Consider the following 7,256-nt stretch of genomic DNA (forward strand, 5'->3'; position numbering starts at 1 on the left):
CTATTTATATAACTTGTTCTATGAACTCTATCATTCTCCCTAAAATATTTTTGTTTCAATGTTGTATTTCACATGACTAAAATAAAAGGTGAATTGCTAAATAGATCAGAAGTTGAACACCAAGAATATTTTTAAAATAGTGACTAATTTTACCATTTAGAATACTGTTGTTGTTGTTGTCATGTGCCGTGGAGTCAGTTCCAACTCATAATGACCCTATACAGGATTTCCAAGGCTGTAAATCCTTATGGGAGCAGAAAGCATCATCTTTCTCCCGTGGAACAGCTGGTAGTTTTGAACTGCTGAACTTGTGGTTCGCAGTCCAATTCGTAACCACTATGCTACCAGAGCTCCTTTTTTAGAATATTATATTGAAGCAAAATATCATTCCTTGTTGATTGTGAGCTGAGAATTGATCCTAGAATTGTGGATATTACTTGCACCCAAGGAAAAAAAAAACTTACATTAAATCTGCCATTAATATTACGATTGGCTTTTAATATTGATTCTGTTCTGTGTTTACATTTCATCTGGAACTATTTTACAGAGAATCTGAGATGACTTTTTTCTTTGTTGGAAAGTGAGAAACCTTGGAAAAACCCTTAACCACTATGTAGTAGGTGCTGAATAAATGTTTGTTAAGTGAATGTATAAATACATTAATGAATATATGACTGAATGAATACTCCCATGAATAGTTTATGAATGAATATATGAATTTATAGTGGTATATGTGATGCAAAAAACATGTCATGTAACCAGAGAGGAAGTCATGAGTCCTTTATTATTCTCTTTGTTAATAGGAACAATATTGAGAGTTGCTTACAGAAGCAGGGCAGTGGAAAGGTCATCACAATTGATCATTTTAGAGCAAATTTTATAGATGGAATATAAAACAAAAATGAGGGGGTCAGATTCATCTCTAACCAGGTGATTTAAAAAAACAATGAGTATTTCACTGTCCTTTGCCCTGACAATGAACATGAAATAATGGAGTCATATCAAACAGAAACCCCCCAGAAGAGAATATGTCACTCCTGGGCAAATTTGTCATTACCTAAGAAAAAGAGATTTCTTTTCTTTTCTGAGTCAGAAACTTATGACTTCTCTCTGCTTCCTACACACAAAGACACACACATTCAAACACATACACACACCTCCCAAGACATCAGTGAACTGAGAGATTTGCAAACGCTTTCATAAAGAATGTGTGGGTATTTTCAGACAAGCAGTTTCTCTACCCACTCATATCCCAAGGTGGTTTCTTTGACCAGGGAGCAAGTTGAGGTGTGGGATTGAGACAAAGACTGAGAAGGTATTCTAGAGAATTCAGCTGAGAATGACAGCATCTGTGGGTTAGTGGTAGATTGTCACCTAATGAGAATGCTCTTCTGGCACTGCAGGTTAATTGCTGGACTGCAATGTCAGTTTGAACCACAAGATAGGTGGTTCAAGCTCACAAGCCACTCCTCAGAAACCCTATACAGGAACCAACTCGAAAGCACTTAACAACAGCAACAATGAGAATTCTCAGCCGATGCATCTTACAGATAAGTACCACTTGTCTGTCTGTGAAGGCTTGTGTGTTGCTATGATTTTAAATAGGTTTCAGTGGAGATTTCAGACTAAGACAAACTAGGAAGAAAGACCTGGAGACCTGCTTCTGAAAATCATCCAATGCAAACCTTACAAATCACAACATCCAAACCCAGCCAATCACGTGGCGGGTGTAAGACTGAGCAGTGTTTTATCTATTGTGCTTGGTATTACCATGAATCAAGGCCAACATTGTTGTTATTTATTTATTTTCTCATTAAACTTTGTTTTGATGGGTCTTAAAATTCTGTGACAAATTTTTGGTCAAGTTGTTTCCATTTAAAAAATACTGATTTTAAAAACTAATAACTTAAAACTGCCACACACAAAAAAGAAACAAATGGTCCATATAACATTCCTTCCCTGCTGAAGGTTTTATGATGCATTGCTGTCATTAGCCCATCTTTTACTATTAAACTTAAATGGCCAATTGAGACAAACAGTTCTGAGATCATTCTTCCACCACTGATTAAGATTGGAGTGGCAGGTGTTAAAGGTAATATTCATTTAGCCTTCTGAGCTTTCTGAGCAGACTTGGTGACTCCAGCAGCCTTTTTGTCCACTGCCTTGATGACACCCACAACAACAGTCTATCTCATGTCATTAACAGCAAAATGACCCAAAGGAGGATAGTCTAAGTTCTCAACACACACAGGCTTGCCAGGAACCATGTCAACAATGGCAGCATCACCAGACTTCCAGAATTTGGGGCCATCATCTAGCTTCTTACCAGACTGGCGATCAATCTTCTCCTTGAGCTCAGCAAACTTGCAAGCAATGTGAGCTGTGTGATAATCCAGCACAGGTGCATACCCAGCACTGATTTCACCTGGCAGGTTCAGGATGATCACCTGTACAGTGAAGCCAGCTGCTTCCATTGGTGGATCATTTTTGCTGTCACCAGCCACATTTCCACAGCTAGCATCTTTGACAGAGACGTTCTTTACATTTAAGCCTACATTGTCCCCAGGCAGAGCTTCACACAAAGCCTCATGGTGCATTTCAACAGATTTTACTTCAGTGGTAACACTGACGGGAGCAAAGGTGACCACCATGCCTGGTTTGAGAACACCAGTCTCCACTCTGCCCACAGGGGCAGTGCCAATACCACCAATTTTGTAGATCTCCTGGAGAGGCAGACGAAGGGGCTTCTCAGTTGGACGAGCTGGTGGCAGGATGCAATCCAGAGCTTTAAGCAATGTGGTTCCACTGGCATTGCCATCCTTACACGTGACTTTCCATCTCTTGAACCAAGGCATGTTAGCACTTGGCTCCAGCATATTGTCACCATTCCAACCAGAAATTGGCACCGATGCTACTGTGTCAGGGTTGTAGCCAATTTTCTTAACGTAGGTGCTGACTTCCTTAATGATTTCCTCATATCTCTTCTGGCTGTAGGGTGGCTCAGTGGACTCCATTTTATTAACACCAACAATTAGCTGTTTCATACCCAGTGTGTAAGCCAGAAGGGCATGCTCACAGGTCTGCCCATTCTTAGAGATACCAGCTTCAAATTCTCCAACACCAGCAGCAACAATCAGGACAGCACAGTCAGCCTGTGAGGTTCCTGTAATCACATTTTTGATCAAGTCTCTATGTCCTCGGGCATCAATTTATGGTCACATAGTACTTGCTGGTTTCAAATTTCCACAGGGAGATATCAATGGTGATGCCTCGCTCACGTTCAGCTTTCAGTTTATCCAAGACCCAGGCATACTTGAAGAAGTCCCCATTTCAGTTTCCTTCTTTAAGGAGTCCCCATCTCAGCTTCCTTCTCTAATTTTTTGATGGTTCTTTTGTCAATTCCATCACGTTTGTAGATCAGGTGACCAGAAGTGTTTTACTTGCCAGAATCGATGTGTCCAATAATGATAATGTTGATATGGGTTTGTTTGTTGTTTTTTTTTTTTACTTTACTATTTTGGCTTAGGTTTTGCAATGGTTTTCACTAACACCTGTATTCTGGTGGCAAACCCACTGCAAAAAAGCCAACTTTGTTAATGTTGTTGTTGCTGTTAAGTGCCATTGAGTCAGTTCTGACTCATAGTGACCCTGTGTGGAGTTTCCAAGGAGACACTGGTGGATTTAAACAGTAGACCTAGCAGTCCAGACCTTTACAGAAGCTAAAAACAACTTGAAAATGGTTTAGAAAATAAAAATAAAATAATTCCAAATTATATATTGCATGCATAAAGTCCTGGTGTGGCACTGAAGGATAAACACTAGACTACTAACCACAAGGTCAGCAGTTCAAACCCACCAGCCCTTCCTCGTCCCTGTGAATCAGAACTGATTCAATGACACTTAACAACAACAGTATATATATGCATATATAGATCCAACATCTAGATAGATAAAATTCTTTATCATAGAAAAACTTTTTCCATATTACTTTACTCTTTTGCTTTTAGACTATCTCTTTAATTTCTCTCTGCTTCCAATATTCCCAGTTTAGAACATATGTGTCAAACGTCACAGGATTTTGTAGTTTTTGCTTTTGTTTTAAAATAAAGTATCTATACTTTATAGAGCAAGAAGAACAAGTGAGGATTTCCATTTAATTAGTTGCAAATAATTTTTATGCTTCAGACTCTTTGTTGATGGTAGTCTTGTCTGTTGAAACAACTGGAAGAATCCTATTTTCTCTAATGAAAACTAAATTAAATTTTAAAATAAGGCATTTTTCTGTTTGTTTTTAGAAATAGATTCTAGACACTAGGAGGATAATGAAATAAATACAAAGAGAAAAGATGCAGGTCAGAATTTTTCAAGTATTTCCCAAGGATTTGTAGTCCAACCAGATGCTCTGAAAAAAAATGTGTTCCATGGTAGAACACATTTCTCTGTTCCATATTCTGTCCTCTCTAGCCAACTTACAATGCTCAGTAAAATAGTAAAGGTCCTGAAATTCTGAAGTAAAGAAACCCATGTAGCTTCTTTTAACTTGGTGTTTCCAAAATTTATGAGTCTATAAAGCTTTTTAAAATATAACACACACCAAGATTCTGTAGTAAGTGATATGGAATATGCTTGGAGCATGACTTTGCAGACAACGTGAACACATCCAAATGTACACAAAGCTAGGCCCTAGGGGGAATGGAATCACTTAGAGGTAATCAAAGCCTTCATTAGATAAACACAATCCTTTGATGCTGAGAGCATGGAAAAAATAAATTATATAGGCTGGGAACCATGCACCACAGCATTTAGGCCTAGTTGAGATTTAAAACAACTAAACCGACATAGAAACTGGGAATAAAGTATAATAATTAAATCCACTGGAGTGTACTTTTAATTATTCCTTCTCGTGGTACAAGAAAAAACATTTCTTGGATGAAGATTATTAAGATCACATTATTTTTCATGAAACCAGTGCCTTCTAAAACCGGAAATCCATTTGCCTCGGCAAAGGCCCATTTCCCAGGGGTCTAATGGATCTTGGGGAAGGAGAAGGATTTTGAATGCTCATAAAAAGACTCATAAGGCTTCTTGGACATCAAATTCCTCTTACAAAACAATTATTTGTTGAATTAAGTGCCAATGAAACAGATGGATTATATTTCCTTCACAATGTGCACAGATTAAAAAATTAAAGAGAAAAAAATACTTGGTAAAACCAGCTTTGTATTTTTGCTGGACCTAAACATTTAGAAAAATGGTTTGAGATGTTTGGCTAAAGTCTAGTGCCACCAGCCCTGTCTGGCCTTAGCCTCCAGTCTCATTGACTGAAATATTCTATTGAGCAAACAGATGGTTGAATGGTTTATTACTGACTTCACAAAAGGAAAACATGAGCATGAAATATTCCTGGAAGGATAGGATATTTTTGCTTTATATTCTCGTAAAGATGGGCTAAGATTTATTCCTGTAAGACATCATAAATAATATAAGTCCAGGAATAAATGCTTGAAAAGGATGAATTGAGGCAGTATGTGATATTTGAGAAAGGGAGAGAAAAAGTCTATATACTGTTGGTGGTGGTGTCATGTTGTTTGAGCCCATTGTGGCTGTCATTTTGTCAGTCTATTTCCTTGGGGCTTCCTCTTTTTCACTGATCCTTCATTCTTCTAACATGTCCATAGTATGTGAAATGAAATCTCACGATTCTCCTTCTAAGGAGCATTCTGGCTGTACTTCTTCCAACACAGATTTTTTTGTTCCTCCGGGAGCCCGTGGTACTTTCAATATTCTTTGCCAACACCTAATTCAAATGCATCAACTCTTCTATAGTCTGCCTTATTCACTGTTCAGATTTCACATGCATATGAGGAAATGGAAAATATCATGGCTTGGAATCAGGCACAGTGACATATTTCCTCTTGAACACTTTAAAGAGGTCTTGTGCAACAGATTTGCCAAATGCAATACATCATTTGGTTTCTTTCACTACTGCTTCCATGAGCATTGATTCTGGATCCAAATATAATTAAATCCTTGACAACTTCAATATTTTCTTATTTATCATAATGTTATCTGTTGGTCCAGTTGTGAGGATGGATTTTTGTTTCCTTTACAATAAGTTGTAATCCATATTGAAGGCTGTATACTTTGATATTCATCAGAAAGTGCTTCAAGTCCTCTGCTTTCAGCAACAAGGTTCTGTCATCTATATATTTCAGGTTGCTAATAAGCCTTCCTCCAATCCTGATGCTGCATTATTTTTCACATAGTATAGCTTCTCAAATTATTTGCTCAGCATATAGAATCCTGGTGTGGTGCTGTAGAATCAGCACTGGACTGTGAACCACAAGACTAGCAATTCAAATCCACCAGCTGCTCCTTGGAAACCTTACATAGGGTCATTATGAGTCAGAGCAAACTTAATATTTTGCAACCTTGATTGATACACACCTTTCCTGATTTTAAACTACTCAGTAGCCCCTTGTTCTGTTCTAAGGCCTGCTTCTTGTTCTATGTACAGGATCTAAATGAGCACAATTAAGTGTTCTGAGATTCCCACTATTCACAATGCTATCCATATCTGTTATGATCCATAAGGTTGAATGCCTTTGCATAGTCCTTAAAGCACAAATAATCATCTTTCGGGTATTCTCTACTTTCAGCTAAGATCCATCTAATGTCCACAGTGATATCTCTTCTCTATCCAGCTTGAATTTCTGGCAATCCCTATGTATGTACTGCTGCAAACATTTTTGAATTATCTTCAACAAAATTTTGCTTCCACGTAATATTAATGAAGTTGTTGTTGTTAAGTACTATTAAGTCGATTCTGACTCATAGCAACATTATACTACAGTTTCCAAAGCATTCGAACCATTGACCTTGCATTTCAAACTTACCTTGCAGTACAGCTCATTAACCCACACCATACTTTATGTCGAATCATCTTTCTTTGGACACAGATATGGATTTCTTCAAGTCAATTGGCAAGAAATCATCCAAATTTCTTGGCATAGGCAAGGAGTGCTTCTAGCACTACATTAGTTTGTTGAAACATTCTAAGTTGTTTTCCATCAATTCCTGGACCCTCGTTTTTTGCCAATACGTTCAGTACAGCTTGAACATCATTATTCAATACCATGGATTCTTGGTCATATACTGCCATCTGAAATTGCTAAAAGTTGAACAATTCTTTTTGATACAGTGAATGTGTGTATTCCTTCAATCTTCTTTAGATGCTTCCTGAATCACTCAGTATT

At 37.7% G+C, this 7,256-nt stretch overlaps 1 pseudogene; it reads right to left on the minus strand.

Annotated features, from left to right (window-relative positions):
* Positions 1-2,099: 2,099 nt before the first annotated feature.
* LOC102818075 lies at positions 2,100-3,521 on the minus strand (annotated as a pseudogene).
* Between the last annotated feature and the right edge of the window lie 3,735 nt (positions 3,522-7,256).

Source organism: Chrysochloris asiatica, unplaced genomic scaffold, assembly GCF_000296735.1.
Source record: "Chrysochloris asiatica unplaced genomic scaffold, ChrAsi1.0 scaffold00013, whole genome shotgun sequence".
Classification (NCBI taxonomy): Eukaryota; Metazoa; Chordata; class Mammalia; order Afrosoricida; family Chrysochloridae; genus Chrysochloris; species Chrysochloris asiatica.